The 18,058-nt window shown below is 38.3% G+C and overlaps 1 protein-coding gene across 1 annotated transcript in view; it reads right to left on the bottom strand.

The window, feature by feature from the left end:
• The window catches only part of EHF (ETS homologous factor), a 33,694-nt gene extending 15,863 nt beyond the window's left edge, over positions 1 to 17,831 (bottom strand). Inside the window, exon 1 of the mRNA XM_026850650.1 lies at positions 17,724 to 17,831. The gene's annotated coding sequence lies outside the window, so the exon portion shown is untranslated. The remainder of the gene's footprint in view (positions 1 to 17,723) is intronic.
• Positions 17,832 to 18,058: the final 227 nt, after the last annotated feature.

Here is an 18,058-nt window from a genome sequence, read left to right as displayed (position 1 = left end):
TTTTTTTTTTTTTTTTTTTTTTTTTTTTTTTTTTTTTTTTTTTTTTTTTTTTTAGGAGAGAGAAAATTTTAATTTTCAACGATTGCAAAGAAAACTATACAGTTGACAACAACCCATATTCAGAAACTCCCTCACTCAGAAGGGTGCACATGTTAAAGCTACAGAAAGGTAACATTACAGGGAATATCTTGTCATCTGACCCAGTTTCTTCTCTGATCTGCGTCAGCAGTGTCTATAACACTTCTCAGTAACAAATATCACAGATCATACATTTCAAACCACTGAAAAATCAGATGGTTAAAAGATCTTAAAATGAGATGGTCACTGTAACAGCAACAGCATTTTGGAGTGACACCACCCCCAAGAGAGCATTCCCTCTTTTAAGTGACACAGACTTTTCTTTCTACTTATCTTAGCATTAGCACTATGAATAAAACTGTCCTTTATTTTAACTATACTTTAAAAAAACCCCATACTTATATGATGTTTTAGAAAAATGTCACATATTCATCACATACTTAATCATTCCAGTGAAGGTATACAAAATTCCCCAATTACAGATATTCTTGATATTATCTTTCAGTGTTTTGAAGTTGCAAAGTTTAAAAATATACATTATAACTAGAGACATTCTTCAAGAGCTTGGAAAAGCAATTTGTTAAATATTCTAAAGGCTTCAGATTATTATTCTTATATAAATACAGAGAAGAAAAAAAAAAAACAAACCCCAGCCATTGTCTAAAAATATTCTAAATTAAAAGCTGCAAAGTTTGTAAAAGTTAAACATTAGAGATCAGGATGGCATGTGCATGCAGCTAGACTTCACCTTGGAATTAAATAAACGATGAAATACAAAATGGAATCGTGAAAGTTAAAGTCACTGGTCTTGGCTGTTTAACCACTGAGGCCAATGAGAAAACTTCCATTGAGAGCACAGCCTGACCCCTTATGAGCTCATACCAGCAATCTTTTTGGTAGAAAAAAATGAGTCAATAGAAACACTCACAGACTTGGTTTGAAAGAACAGCATGAAAATCACCTGAGTTGGTATTTTCCTCTGTTGTTTAAAATAAATTTTAACTTTTAAAAGTTACAGGTCTCTCGCTTTTCCCTCTCCACATATATATATATATTTAGAGAGGGAGAGGGAGAGACAGAGATTACTGTGAAGTACTTAAAAATCCAGAACCTTAGGAAGTTTATCACAGGGTATGGTGCTTTACAGTATAACCTAGTTTGGGGCCTTTTATTTGTAGCTACACAGAATGGCAAAATCAAACCATGGATGTTTAACAGTTGCTTTCCACTCTTAATTCTAGACAATCTGTGACTCAGTGGCTACCAGGAAGGAGAATTTAGTTTCTCATACCAGGTATGTGGGGGTATAAAGTAACAGAGAGATACCTATTTTCCCACTTTGGTCAAATAAAAGATGACTGTCATAACAGTCAGTAAATTTATGCAAGTTGAAGAGAAGACATCTTTTAGTTCCATGTTAAACCAAGTGACTTTGTATTGTGAGAAAGTATAAGGAGGCATTTAAATTTATTATACTGATTATAAAAATGTTCAGCATATAACATGAATATAATTTATCTCATATACTTGATATATAAGAATTTTTAAACAATAATGCATGTTTGACAGTCAATGCCTACACTTCTGATATTGTACGGGTTGATGATATATCAGTATTTAACTTGCGTTTTAATAACTTAAGAAAATTAGGTATGAATGAATGAAGCATGAATGATGAGTACCTTATTACAGAATCAAACAGAGGTGAGGTAGAATACCAGGTATTCTGGGAAAACTATAAAACTTGAGGATTAACAAAATACTCGTAGCAACTTAGTTTGGTAAATTCACTTATTTTTTAAAAAATCACAGTATGTACTAAATATTCAGTTTCAACTTATTGATCTGAAGCCACATTTTCAGAATCCATGTCAAAACTTCAGGTACTGTGTTATGTGATTTTGTCCCCTGCAACTTCCGCAGTTTCTGGAATTCTGCATAATTTTCATGCCTGATACTTGTGCAAACAAAAATGCGTCTGGGAAAATGTGTGCATATGAACTGAAATGATTTTTATGTTCAAGCTTCTGTGCAGGTGATTTTCCAACCCCAAAGATCCTACGACACTGATTCTGCAGCTGAAACAATGGATGGTTAAATAAATCATGTGTCTTGCATAGTTTTTCCACCCTAGCAGTAACAAAAACCGATTGCACGTCAGAGATCTGAGAAGAAGCACTCTGACAGCTGTTTCCCTAGATTCAGATTTCAGTTTTTTTCCTTTAAAATCTTCTTCCCCATCACAGTCTAGCAGATAATTGCTCTCGAGTGTATCCCTAAATAACATTATTTTCAGATAATGTGTGTGGAAATTGCTTTATAAATTAATCAACCAATACATCCCATTTTTGAAAGACATGTAAGTTATCTCAACCAGAATGACTTAATTAATTAATTTCCAATATCACCTGTGGGAACAACTGTACATGAGAGGAAGAAAATGCAATATGACATTAATCACAGCAACGGGACCAGATTTAGCTTTAACACAAACATTCCCTCAGTTCTGTGTATTATTCAAGGTACTGTTTTTTGGGTGACTTGAAAATTGTCAAGTCACCTCTTTTACCTTAAAGGAAGGGTGTTCCTTATTTGGAAATCATTCTAGCACCTTGTTCAGGGTGGATATAAAGTCCTACTAATGCAACTTCCATGCCGTTGCTTGGAAGTGTACAGCATCATGAGCAAGAAAGTTTTCCCTATGAAAACTAAACTGCAATTTTCTCCATTTTATCCTGTATATGCATTTATTTGATAAAAGTTCGTGGCAGATTTATGCTTATAACAGTGTCTTATTCCATACTTGGAAGGATTTTGAGTCAGGATATTGGAAGCAGTGTTCTCTTCATTAGTTTAGGGCCAAATCCTCAAATCTCCCTTGTGTACAGACAAACCTGGTTAAAGGGTGTGAAGCCTCAAGGGGAAGGGCATATAACATGTTCACTTTTCTTTTAATCATATGCCATGTATCAAAGCAAATGGTGGAACTAATGAAGCCTGGTTTCCTATGAATGTGTATCTTGTGGTTGGATTCTCTAGTGTCTAGTAAGATGTTAGCACTGATTGAAGTTTTTCCCACGGTTGGGGCATTCATAATATCTCATTGTCTCAAAGGAGTGAGCTCAAGCTTTCCTCTTTCTTTCAGATGGAGTATTAATAGATTTTCCTCTTGTACTTGGCAGCCAGTTTTCATTAATCCTGTAAGAACTTCATATCTTTGAGACTTCTACCCCATATCAAATTTAATTAAAATTAGTTATGGGACTCAAAGGTTGTTACAGGCTAAATGCAAAAACCAACACACACACAGAATAACCACAGAAGCCTCATTTCCTCAGGAAGCCACGTTAAAAGGGGATTCTAGCTAAGCTGAGATTTTGGAAAACCATGTAAAGATCTTGGGATCTGTCTCTCTACTAAGACGTGGTATATTATAGATGAAAGCACACATGAAATATCATATGTGTGTATACACACAGGTATTTATATACACATATACACCCACATATACCTCCGTGTGTGTTCATTGCAGGTATCTGTACACACATTTCTATTATTTTCCACTGAGGAGGAGTCATCTCTGTAGTATAATCTAACACTACTGGGAACATTGCAGTTATGAGAGGAAGCAAGTACCACTTTACTCAATCAGCAAATTTAAATACAGTTGTGCACTGGTGTTCAAGCAACTTAGAGAGACTCCTAAGAGAAGGGATGAATACATCAAAAAAAAAAAAAAAAGTCTTTCACCTACATTCAATTTATCAGGTGGTATTCACAGACCAAACCCTGAAGGCCTGCCTTAGTGAAAGCTCTCAGTGGAGTCAGGAGGAGCTTTGACCAAGCTAAAACTCAGCAGCTTGGCAGTAACAGGAGATCATTTACTCTATTCTTCTTATCTTCCTTGACCACCTGACCACTCTGAGTAAACAGTGGTAACGGAAAGAGCAAGGAGCCATGGCCTGCTCGTGGAGCAAATCCAGCATTGAAGAAAAACATCTTTACGTGTCCTTGAACCTTGAACACTGAACGCAAATTTTATTGCACTACAGGTGTACTCTGAAACTCTGGTCCCCATTTCCATGTTCAACCCAATGAGTTTTATCCACATAAGGAGTTTCTCCTTTTTTTTGAACCAGAATCTTTTATAGACAGCTATTAAATGACAGGAAAATGCTGAACACAGTATGTAAGGCAAATAAGCAGTAAAGAGAAAACAAGTGAATCCGAAAGTACTACAACCAGACTGATTGCTCTAACTTTGGTTTTTGCAGTTGCTTATGTTACAACACTGAACTGAACTAAGGGTCTCAGTAATTACAAATACGAGGGGGTGTGAACCCCATAGGAGAACGGGGCCTACAGCCTTATGGTTTATGAACCTATGTACTCTATGCAAAACACACAAAAAATATGTCTAAGGCAAAACTGACTGAAACTATTAAACTATGACTCCACCCATAAGCTATGCAAAGTCTAAGAGTGACTTCTAGCTGAGACAAGCTCAGTGCAGCTCCTTCTGGCATGTTCAAAAGGGTGGATCTCTTTTTTTGTTTATTTACCTATGGGATCCTTCCCCATTTTTCCCCCTTTACCATCATGGCTGAACTTCAAATGTAGATTTCACCTGGGCCTATTTTCTTTGAAGTATGTTATGTACACAGTGAAGACACAATCCCTGCTTTTCAAGGCTTCGAGTTTATGGAACAAGTATCTACAGAGTATGTTAAATATTTTAGATCATTACTGAACCTTGGATTACAGTCAAGCACTTAAACAACAATCTAAAATAAATGATACTGGGTAATAACTGCAGCTGCAGAGGAACAGAATCTGGATCTTAATCTTTTTCTTGAAAAATCAAAAGACAACCAAGTGGGTCGAGTTTTCAAGACACCAGAAACAAAGGACATGTACAATAAAGCAGGTGGACCCGCTTTACACATACGGTTACTTCAGAAACATACATGCATTGTACTTGTAATTTATATGTTCTATTAGCTGCTTTGCATTCCAACCACCTATTTTACATCTCCAGTGGTGGTAAGGGCAGGCACAAATGGAATATATGAATGTTGAGAGCCTCTTTGCATGTTACCATGAGCTTTGGGTCTTCTGTTGTTTTGGTTTGTTTGGGTTTTTTGTTGTGTTGGGGTTTGGTGTGGGTTGTGTTGGGTTTTTTTTTTTGTTTGTTTTTCTTTTTTGTTGTTGTTGGTTTTTTTTCCCCTCTCATTTACCGTGTATTACTACCAGGGTTCCAGAGTCTTATTCTGAGCCAGTGTACCTATACATACAATTATGGCTGACCCTGAGATAGCCCTGTGATCTCTATCTAATTTGCAAAGGTCTCTGGTTCATCGTCTTTGTCTGTGCCAAACTCCCAGATAAGATGTCATCTCTGCCAAAGCTCACTTTCAGATATGACCTTTTCTTCAGTGTGTAAGGATCTCTTGCGCCATGTAGATTCACACGTAGCCATCACACACTTCCTTGTTTCCACCCCTTTGTTTTAGTGCCTAAAAAGCAGAGGGAAGCCTCAAAAGAAACAACTCACCTGCAGACTGAGTCCCTGCAGGCATTCACTTTACAACAAAAAGCTCAGTTTTGGACCACTTTGCTATGACCTGCAAGGTACCATTCAGATGACAGCCTATGCAGCTTGGCCTCACTGATGAAAATCTCAAGACTCACCACTAACACCATTGCAAACATACCTCAGAAACATTTGTTTTGAAACTCTTTGAAAGCTTTGAAGAAAGTTAATATGAAGAGACACTATGATCACACTCAATATTTGTTGTGTAACATACTGTTTGAAGCATTTCATTTTAGTCCATCATATGTACCTTTGGGCCACAGTAACAAAATGTGTTTACTGAATCACATTGTGAGTGTGAAGTTCAAGGAATCATTTTTATAAGAAAATTTTCTAAATAATCTCCCAAACTCTTTAGATTCAGTATTCTCGTTTGGGGCTTTAGGGCCAATCTTTTTCCCTTCTACACCTTTCTGCACATTCATATGCTTCTATATTTTTGTTGTATACAGCTGTGGTTGATATGCATAAACCCACCTTTGCATGTGCAATACTGACTCGTGGTGAGCTTTCAGAGACCACATTGAGACATTGATCATTTACTGTTGTGGGCTCTTGGAAAGGAAGAGTTGGGTTTATTCTTTTGTTTTCTTTGAACCTTGTATATTAAATGTATACATGAAGGTAAAATGAAAGACCAGAAAAAGGAAGATGAATGGAAAAGAAGCATTTAACATTTACCTACATTACAGATAGGATCATGATAAACAAAATCAAATAAAGCTTGACTGGAATCTTTTATTACTAAAGATCTGATTTTCATGATTCACTACAAGGCTACATTTGTAAGAGATATGTGGTGGTTGTTTTAACATGTTCATATGGATGCTTCAAAATCTTGCATATGTATTTTAACTAAAGAGAAGCTTGGGTAGAAAAGGTAGGATTTAGATCTCTATCTGAGCTATCCCTCTGCTCCAGGGTTTGGTTCTTATCTCTCTTTTAACGATGTAATTTAAAGACAAAACCATAGTTCAGTTTCCTTTTTGAGAGAGAACAAAGTTCACTTTATGAATACAAAAAAAAAAAAAAAAAGAAAAAGAAAATTTACTTGAAGATATGCAAAGGCTCATAGGCTGTTTTTTCTCTGACCCCTTTTTTCACAATCAGCAATTTTCATATGAACTGGCTTCAATTTTCAAGGTACTTATTAGTATAATGAAAATAAAATGGAGAATTTTAAAAGAGGTTTTGTTTGTTTGTTTGTTTGTTTTTCTAAATCAGAAGCAAACACAAGGCCAACTGTGAACAGAGAGTCCTCAAGGCATAGATGTGTTTGACAGTGATAAGTGCCAAAGGTTGGTATTTTTGCAAATTTTATCCATAGTTATGTTACCTTAGCAGAGGAAACTGAACCGGAACCTGCCACTTAACAAGGATCCAGTGTTTGGGATTCATGCTTCCTTGGCACATCACAGGCTAGATGTGCTTCTTCTTGACATGCCAGTAGTTTTTGAATTCGAAAAAAAGAGAATATAATCTTTTATTTTACTGTCAGAAAGCTCACTCTCCTCTTGCAGAAGATCTGTGCATGGATCTGTATATTATTAGTGAAATTGCTGGTCATAGAGCTAAGACTAAAGTGAATCAAATGGTTTTATTTCTTGTAATAAATGTTCATGTTGGTTTTGCAATAACTTATCCTTAAAATGTTTGGAACAAGTAGATATATTTGCTAAAAACTGGCAAAAACCACGCAGGCTTTTTTTTTTTTTTTTCTTTTCTTTGTTTTTCAGAGTTGGTGCTGCAAAACATGACTTTGACCGGTGTATGGCACTCCTTTCATTACTGTCTGCACCACCTCAGCAAGTTCATGATAATTTTGGTCAGCCATTTTTCCTGAATATTTATAAGTCATTTGCCATGGATTCATCAGTCTAGCCTCAGGGATACAGAGTCTTGGAAAACACAATAATGGGAAAAACTGCCTTTGCTCTTTATTCTTGTTTCAGCACTTAATACCACACCTCATGGAACAACTCCACACCTCCTTTCATGTCCTTCCTATCTCTCTGGTATATCCTTCCTTCAACCAGCAGCCAGCTCATCTCCCTAATCTCCTTTTGCTAACACATTTCTTTTGCTTACAATACACTAAATATACAAATGGCCAAAAAGCACTCTAGATGCCCCTGTAGCTTGACAAGCCACATGTCTATAATTAGACAAGAACCTCATCAGCTAACAAAGTATTACCATCGTGTTCTAACACCTTCTCCTTTTCCCTTGGCTCTGGTTCTCCAACCACTTCCCTCTACCTTCCACGACAGCTCCTCTTTCCATTGCGTTGAAGACTAACAGCATATCAAGGGAACTGGTTCCATACTGTTAATGCAATGTGTGTGACTGTTCAGTTATTACTTAAATGACAATAATAACAATAATAATTGTGTTTGTAATCATATTTGGCTCTCATTAGGTGCTGAAGTGTTCCTGACGTAACAGCAACTCAGATAGAGAGACTCTGATGTATGCTGCTGCAGCAGCCAGTACTTCATGAAGTTTATTTTAACCACTATCACCACCAGCGTTTCTCTTTTGTTATGGGACTAGTCTGGTTTTCAACAGTAACAACTGGTAATTTGCCTACTTCCAAAATAGAAAGATTTTTTTTTCTCTTTTCCTTTTTGTAAAATCTGTTTCATACATTTTGTTTTTATAAAGGGCATCTGCTTGGAAACTGCATGTTTCTTCTTTGGGACTGGTTTCTAAGAGAGAACTAAACAGAATAAGGAACATGGCATAGAGACCAAAACCAGGAAAGTACCTTGGGCAACACACAGATTTTTCCTATTAGGACTATTTTTTCATGAACTGATTAATTCAATCAACAAACTAATTGCATTTCTTCATTAAATACATGAGGAACACAGCACAGATTAGCTAGGATGGGGGAACTGGAAGTTGAGCATAAAGTGTTTTATCCTAAATTAGGTATCTTGCTGGAGGACTAACCCAGTCAATAGCAGTGTTTATACCTTATTACAACCTGAATCACCACAATCTGACCACACTTTTTGCTGGCAAGAGGATATTTCAAGGAGGAGACACTGCAGAGACAGTGCAGGGCTCATGATGAGATGGAGTTTTTCTGTGTGGCTGACGGGGCTGGTTCGTATGGCTGACCTTTAACTCCTCCGCCTAGGTCAGCCACGTGTCAAGCTGGGACTTGCTGATCCCACCTATGTGATAGCTCCAGCCAGGATGCCTGCTCCCCCTGAATTCCTCTCTAGACTGCCAAGTACCACAAGGTGGGCAGCTGTTTGCAAAGGGAAGTGTCCCCAAGCGGGTAGCTATCACTGAAGTAGTTCAATGGGGCTCACTGCTCCTGTTTCAGAAACCTGCTGTCAGACCATTACTTTGACTGCCTTTCAGGCTTGCATGTTTGTGTGTGTTTACTAAACATCTATTTGGAGCCCAGCTATATCCATGAGGTTTCTTCATATTGTATTTATTGTGCAAAGAATAAGAGATTGCAAGACCACTGCCCTGGCATCCCACTCCACTGGCTTCACAAGAGCTTCACCTCTGGGTGTAGCAGCAGGCTTGCTCGCCCCACACACCCAGGACTTGAGAAAGCCCTGAGCCTCCCAGAGCCACATGGCATGGGGACAGTAGATAGGGTCTCATTTATGCTACCTGGCTTCATTAAAAGCCATCAGAAAATGGAGGGAATGAAGCTGCCTTGCTCTGCAACCACCTTCTATAGGTAAGGCAAGAAGCTGTGGGAAACAATGTCTCCTCGCGTTTGTAAAAGATGTGAACAGCTTCCTTCTCTCTGCTGCCTGTAGTTAGAGGAGCAACACTTCCATGGCGTTGCTCCTTCTCGTCTGGCACAATGAGAGCTGCCCATCCTGTTTCCATTGATTTCTCCAGCGGTTGCATTGAACAATACAATGGAGTATTTATGTGTCAGTGTTAGGAGCAGGTTATTAAGTAAAACCCACCGTAAATAGAGCCGTTAATTCAGTTGCTGGCATGGCTCTCTCTTATCTTCTCAATACCTCCCAGAGGGTATTAGTCTTACCCTTTCGTTTGAGTTGGCAGCAGAGTTATTTTTTTGCACCTGCTGCTCTACTCCGATAACAACACAGGTCAGCTTTGATTTGTTGGAATATAAACAAAAGAGCAAAGCCAGGCATCTGCCGCAACAGCCTGGGCCGGTTTGACAATAGAGCTTTTCCCATTGGGTTTTGTACAAATGTACTCTTTTGATTCTTACGTGAACTCTCTCCTGCTTCATAAATAGTCCTTTGCTACAGCATAGCCTGGTGTCAGAGGAGAGCTCAATACTGTACTTTTCCATCAGCTGAAACCTCGACAGGTCAAAGTAACACACTGTTCTAAGACCTAAGTCAGAAGAGGTGTCATACAAAATAAATAAAGAAGAATCTGCCGAGACACAGTGGTTTGAAAATTAGCGGAAAAAAGCAACAAGTCAAATGTAAGCAGTAAAGGAACTTTCTTGAAAGGAAGAAAACCTGAAGCACTGGGAGGGTTTGTGGTCCCACATGAACATATACATACACATATGAACATACACATACACAACCTCCAATCTACTACTTTTTAAAATAAACCCCCAAAAAGTCAAAAAAATGAAGTCCATGAGAAGTATGTACTCAGCTGGGAACTGGGCTACTTTTAGGTTTTTCTGAAAATTAAGCCTGCAGGGCTCATCTACTGTAAAAGCATCTACAGTGATGGAAGAGCTCCTGAAACACTGAACTATAGAGCAGAGAAGGAAGAGTCCACACAGACAGCGAAGGCAGTAAGTAGCACAAAGCACAGAAATGAAGGAAGTAACTAGCATTACCTGCTTATTACAAATAGGAAAATTGAGACACAGAGCTGAAATGATTTGCTTAAGTCATATAACAAGTCAATGGACGTCAGTCCAACTCATATCTTCCAGCTCAAGCTCCATTGCTATCCATTGCATCACGTCTCTGGCAAAAATTTCAACATGCAGATGAATTAGGATGATCGTGAGGTTTTTGAGACTTGTTCAGACTGAAACCAAGATTCTTTTATGTATCATGGCTTTTATGTGCCTGGTAGAGTTTTGAATGTTAAGTTAGTCAAACAATTAAATCTACACTTGGAGTATTAAATCAGAAAAGCTGCCTTTGACCCATGTATGATCCTGAAAATGAGCCAGAAATTCTTAAGTAGAGCTGGCTGAAATTCAAAATTTCTTTTCTGAGGAACCGTGACTAGTCCAAGTTGTCCAAGCAACAAAAGTGCAATTCAGTCTGTTATGTAGAATTGTTAATAAAAGACAGAAAATATCAAATACTAAACTAAGAGATTACTGCAAACAGGCAGTAATGTCACCACAGAGCAGCTGCGCTGGAAGCAATAAACTTGACTAACATGGCTGTTGTGCACATGGTCACCAGGGAACCCTCTGCAGAACTGCACCACAGTAATCCTGAAATTCAGCCTCTGTGGACTACCAGATATGAGTGTCTCAAACGTTACCTAGAAAGTGAAGGTTGCAATCCTGTTCCTCCTCTTTCACTGATCATTTCTGTTCCTTCTCTTCCTCATTTCCTTAATTTCTCTTTTTATTTTTAGTTTCGTTTTTTTTTCTCTCATTTTTTCCTTCTACTTAGTCAGACTGGCTGACCTGGCCAAGGAAGCTTGTTTCTAACACCATAAGCCTGCAACCAGTAAAACAGACAGAAACATAATCTTCCATTACCTGTCTGTGACAGAGGAGTGCCTGCTCTCACAACAGCTATGGAGTTTGTGGCTGGTATCTAGGATGGAGGCTGGAGGAGTGAGAAAAGGTGAAGAAGCTCACTTCCCTCGGTTCTTTTTGCTTCCCTGTGCAGTTATGTATCTCACTTAGTCCTCAAGGTAACTAGAACAGGTTCCACTAACAAAATCAATAAAAATATTTCCAGACTATTTCAAACAACTGTTTTCTTCAAAAGGAGATTTATTACCATGCGAATAATAGCAACTTCAGTACTGTTCGAGGAAGAGAGTGTTAGCAAAGATTCTTGTAACAGCTATTTTCAGATGCTAGGGAGCTTTTTCTTCTTTTCTTTTTAAATATAATGATTAAATCTTCATGAGATTTTTAATACTGAAGATGTGTCATAGCATAAGGCAGGCTGCTAATTTAGTTCTAAATGACCTGAAGCCCTCTTAGCCTTTCCCATGTGTGATAGCACTGATTATGTTAACACTCTTGCATCTGCATACTTCTCCATTCTATCACTGCCGGCAGAGAAGAGCCTGGCTGGTACTAGAGCTGCTCATAGTCCAGGGTGTCGGGAGGGGCACACCAGCTCTCAGGCTGTGCATGTGTTCCTGCAAGAAAAACTACTGCAGCACAAGGCAAACCAGCGGGCATGGGAGTCACACACAGCTTGGGCCAGGGCTCAGCGCGAGCAGCCCCTCGCTGCTGCAGGACAATGCTTGTCAGTCCTTTGTACCTACCAACAAAATACACATATACATTTTAAAGGATTAAATTAAGGAGTTATTCAGATTAGCAAACAAAATTGGTTGAAATTGGGGCAGATACTTGAATTCCTATTTTAAAAAGTAAATCAAGAAAACTTGTGCAGGAGATAAGGGATGCACATGTGTATATACTTAGGGCAGTATGCTTATGCGAGTGTATGCGTATTGGGAGTGGCTACAGGCAGACTAAGAAAAATTTACTGGATTGACTACAATTTGACTGTCATCCAAAAGCATTTAATCACTTGAGATTTTAAAGACGGAAGAGAAGTTTCTACCTGTTCTTACAACGTATTACAGCTCCGTCAAAAAAAAAGTCTTGGGGAGGGTAAGGATACCTACAAGTCACTAAATGAAGGAAAAATTACATGTATTTAATATTGTACCTCCCACTTTTGATAAGTCTGTAAGGATATCTTACTCATCTAATCACCTATTAAATCAGTCTTAAAACTTTTTCATCTTCCTCTGTCAAGGCAGCTGCCTGGGAATATGACAAGTAAAGTTTGTTTTATGTGTGTAGTATGTTGGATCCAACTGCAAAAGAGATGAGAACAGTGCCCTTAAATGTGTCTGAATTTGACTCCCTGATAAAGCCCCTCCATAGCCATGCCAATCTATGAGACAATTACTTAACCAAGCATACTTTGAAAGTGCATCATCAACATGTTAGCTTCTAAACTGTTGCATAATAATAATTATATGTTTCAGTGAAAATAATTTTAAAAGTTTGGGGGTAATCATTATATCATGGACATAGTCTGATTCCTGACCATAGCATCTTAAGCAGACTTACATGGGTTCTTTAATTATATAGCAATATAAATTAGTTACCTGCTTACATGAAAGAAAACCCAGAGTGGTTTTAAAAAACAAAGACAATTCTTCTGATGATGCACTGGTAATTTGGACAATAGACCATATATTTACACATAGTTGTTCAATTTTTACACACTTGTAGGGGCTCAGAAGACTATTCTGGCTACATGTGGTTGTGAGCTGAGGAAATATCTCAAGTGTTTATGTCTGTATCCTTCCTCCACAATAGGCAGGAACATTTTTATTTTTTTTTTTAATTCTATGTGTTTGCAGATCCTTTAAGTAGAATTACTTTCTTTTCACCACTGTAAAGCAATTCTCTTTTATTGCCCCATCTTACTGGTCTATAACCAGTGATTATCCAGCCCCAGCTAGCTGTTTCGTCTACTAGTTCTCACTCTTTCCTGTGGAGCACATTTCACAAGATCAGAAGAGGAATAGGTAATGATAACCACGCGCAATGTTAGCTTTTGGAAAGCAAGCCTTTGAGGGCTCTTTCTCAGAGGGAGACACACAAAATGTCAAATCCCAGTTGATTGCTCCACTGGCTACATGACTCCATGTTTACTCATTCTTACCCGTCTATAGACCAATGTCCAACAAATGTCCCAAGTATTTTAGGCATTCTGTGAGAGATTTGGTTCAAGCTGCATCCCCAGTAGAGCTAAAAGTAGCTCTCATACCAAGAAAGACTCCTGATGACTTCCACAGATACCAAATTAATCATTATTTTTTCATATACCATCTGTGTGAACAAATCCTTCTTTGCTTACCCTTTCTATCAGCAGCGTTACTTATGAATTTAACCCTTACCAAGTTTGCAATGTACACTTTTCTTGAAAACTTACTGAAATAAATCCTTGGTCCATCAAGGGCCAAAATACATGTAAGCTGCAGAGTGTGCCGAAGGAAGGGACAGGGAGAAAGAGAAGCAGACATTTGTGGTTAGAGATCTTGAAGCACCCTTCAACACTAGGCTGGCTGAGCAATCGAAGCCACGCGCTTTGCTGAAGATGGCGTTGGACTTCACTGGTGCTCACAGGGCACTTACTATTAGGAAGAAAACTCCATGAGTTTATGTTTGGAAGCTCAATAGTAACCAAGCTGTGAGACTGGGCAGAGACTCTACTTCACTAAACATCACAAACTGTGCAAGCTATGAAAATGATTAACATTTCTGTTCGTTTCCTCATGTACAGCAAAGCCTTTATATTTGGTTCTACCACATCCTAACATCGTGTGTCATTAGCAATGACAACTGACAATTAAGTTTGTGACCCTTTTCTTTTTATGTGCTGCTTGCCACAGGAACGCCTAGTCTTCAACAAGAATACCTACTTTACAACTGTAGGAAGGCCAATGAGAAAGAGAGCACAGGAAATCCTATAAAGGGTGGTCACATTACCATCAGAAAAAGAAGAGGTCACTCATCTCTGTCCATAGCTTGTTCTTGGCACACTGACCAATTTTTAAGCCAGACAGGTCTGCCCTGTAGCTCCCACTTTCCAACCTGTCTCTCCATACAGTAGGTCACTGCTCCAGTTCACAGAGATGTTATTCATTGTATTGCAGAGAGAACTCAGACACTTGTGTGGGAATTGAATCTGAGCAAGTAAACAGCAATAGAAAGCACATAACTCTAGACTCTGCAGAACAGATCCAGGCTACACTGCAGTCAGTGGAGAGTTTGCCTGGGAGAAGGCTCAATGATTTGGTCCTGAGACTTAAGTTAGACATGTTTATAAAGAGTGTGTAAGGGGTGAACAAGGGAGGGAAGTGCCAATTCTGGAAAGGTGTCGTGGTTCATGGGCAGTTCTCTGAGTTCACTGAGGCCATAAAATCATTAATCCTCTTCTGTGAGAACTCTACATAAATATTGTCTTCTTCAGCAGTTGTAGAATTTCATCCTTGCACGTTTTTTTTTTGTGTGAATTGCTGTGGGACAGGCAACAGGCTAACATGTCAGTCCTGCCTGGACACGGAAGCACCTACAGAAATCCTCCTTTTCCTCTCTAATCTCTTTTCACCTGTGGCTCTGGATGATTTTTCCTTTTTAGTTCAATGTCTCTCCATTGCAATTTGTTACCTTGCACCTCCCACACAGAACAAGTACTGATGTTAACAATAATATTTATTGGGAATGAAAAAAAAAAAAAAAAAAAAAAGAAATTCAGTGGAAGCCAAATGATTTAATTTTCTTTGTCCAATTGTCCTATTGTCTGTTTCCACCACTGCTGAAAACTCACAACACCCTGAGAATATCTGAAGTAATATGAAATTACTATGGCAATACCACAGCGTAGCTCTCAGCTGAAGGTAATAATATCCCATGTTAAACAGATCACATTCAATTACCTGATCTCACCACGACTCGGGTAATACATATTGTTGTCACACTATAAATTGCTCTGAAGGGCTACCTAATTGTGTGAGGGCAAACAAAGCATTCACCTGGTCTGATATGAGATCCTTTACCACTATGAGTTGGGAAAAATACACTTTTTCACCGTACTTACAGGCTTTACAAATGACACTAGGACTAGCAAAATTGAAAAAAAAAAAAAAAAAAGCCAGAAAACAACATCAACTCTACTAATGTTAACCTTGTCTCCACATGTAGGACCAATGCTCGAAGGCAAGAAGGGGGTCTGGAGGATAAAGACTCTAAGATAAAGTCTTGACACACTTTATAAACCCCTGATCCTGAGCTCCCAGTATATTGACTTCTATTACCTTTGTGTTTGGCACTGCTGTTCCTACAGTTCTGACATTCAAATTTCACAGCAGATGTTGAAAAATTAAAGGAGACCATTGAAGTGATTAAAGGATGGAAAAGCTTGTAGTGGAACAGGTTCACTGTAGTAGAAGATTTTCCATGAGAAGAAAGAGCCTATGGATCTTGGACTATCACAATTATCAAAGACAAGGCTATGGAAACACTTGTCCGCATCTACAAGGAACAGAAATTTGCCACCCGGGGAAACTTCACACTAACCATCAAAACCCAACAAAATCGGGTGTCTGAATGCTGAAGATAAACCACGCCAGACTGAAAATGAGGTAAAGGAGTGGCATTTTTTTAGAGGAATGGTATTTAATTACTGGAGCACTTAAGAAAGTTCTGGTTAATTTCCCATCTCTGGAGTGCTAGACTTGTTTATTTCAAGATTGGAAGTTTTCTAGAAGGCAAGTTCTGCTTCAAGTCACCTAATTAAATGCTGAAAAATTTGGGGAAGTCCTGTGTTGATATCACAGCAATCACTTCTGGTTTTGAAAACTGTAAGGGCCAGGAATTAAACAGTCATTAACTGTGACATTTGTAGTTCTTCTAGTTTTATTTGCAACTGTTTTCTTTGATTTCTGCGTTCACATTAAATGTAAAACTGCTGTATTTTCCAGCTCTGGTATTTTCTACAGTGCAAACCAGATATCAGAAAACTGGCTTAGATTGCTACCTGCAAATCTGCTATCATAACAAAGTTAAAGGATTTTTTTTTTTATTCTAATAAAGTTTTCAAAAATTACAGGAAATACTGGTACAAGATAGGTATATTTAACATGGCCCTATGTGCCAGAAGTACAAATAAATTCACTAGATGAAACTTTTACCTCAAGGCTCATTTCTGTTATTTTCATTGTCTAAAGAACAGGAAAAAAAGGATAGTTGTATGTACTTTAGAAGTAAATATGACATGCGATAGTTTTAGATAAAGCAATCCAACAGCACTTTACCGATAAAATTCAAAACTTTATAACCATATACACAAGAGTACGTGCCTAAAATGTCTCATGTGGTGAAATGCAAACATATATCACTAAGAGCATTACACATATTTTACAAAATCAGTATAGATTTTTAGCAACTTTTTCTTTACATTCACTTGTACCATTACTTAGACAGCTGTCATACCTTAAGGGGCCAATTCTGGTTCTATTCAAATAAAATTACCATTGGAAGAGAAACAAATTAAACAGGCAAAGACACTGCAGGCCTCTATTCACACTGTATTTACCTACTCAGTGCTTAAACTGGGTTCTGTGCCATGATTTCCCTTAGAAGGGACTAAGATTGGCAGAATCCCCCTCACCACAGGAACTGCCAAGAAATTGCCTTGAGCATAAAACCGAGCCAAATTATAAATGTACTTTAGGATTTTTTGTTATTGGCACAATAATCATCAACATCCTCATCACTAAAAGGAACAAAACACCATCACTGTAAAGTGTCTCCCACTTCTGCGACACCAGCACTCTCAATGGTATTGACAAGGTCCACTTTCTCACCCCTCATCTTACTGAATAGATGACCACTCTGTGAACAAAATCAGCAGATTTAGGACCCAGACTATTATCAAATACATCTTAAGAAAAATGATCCTCAGGAAACTTTAAGTAATGCTGATGAAGCCACTGGCTCAATTCAAAGTCAGTGACATTCTGGGTAAATAAAGGCAGCAGATCTGGCCCCAATCAAACATAAACACAACAGAAATATTTAAACGGAAGTAAGATACAAGTTAAAAATAGGAAAACAGAAGTCTTTATTGTAACCTTAAAAAGCCTTTTGATCAAATGAGCTTTGCTGCTGTTGTAAAGTGGGAGGGGAAGGGCTCGATGAGGTGGCTGTAAGCCCAGTAAACACCTCTCTTTTTTTTTTTTTTCCTTTTTCTCACTTGTATTAATTTAAAGGAAGTATATCTAAAAACAAACAAACAAACAACTCCCAAAAAACAAAACCCAAACACCTTACCTCATTTAGCTGCAGATTCTGGAGTGGAAATCCTTAACTGAGGCAATGGGAAAACTGTCCTACGGAACAGTAGGTTGGGTAAACACAGGTATTAGGTTATGTCTCCTAAAGACTCCCAGGAGTGAAGATAAATGGATGTGATATTAATTTTAAAACATTTTGCTGAACACTTGGGCAACCAATAGGGAAACTCCTTAGGTCACTTCCTGTTCGTTTGATTGGGTCTGCAACGACAACAACCCAGATGAGGTTGGGATCATTTGCATAAGGCCAGCTCAGTCCTCAGTATTCAGAGAACAGGTCTAACCGGGTTACACACGTGGCTCCAGAACAAA

Source organism: Athene cunicularia, assembly GCF_003259725.1.
Source record: "Athene cunicularia isolate RWA chromosome 5 unlocalized genomic scaffold, athCun1 chr5_part2, whole genome shotgun sequence".
Taxonomy (NCBI): Eukaryota; Metazoa; Chordata; class Aves; order Strigiformes; family Strigidae; genus Athene; species Athene cunicularia.
Note: the sequence above shows the minus strand (reverse complement) of the source record. Positions and strands in the feature narration are given on the sequence as shown.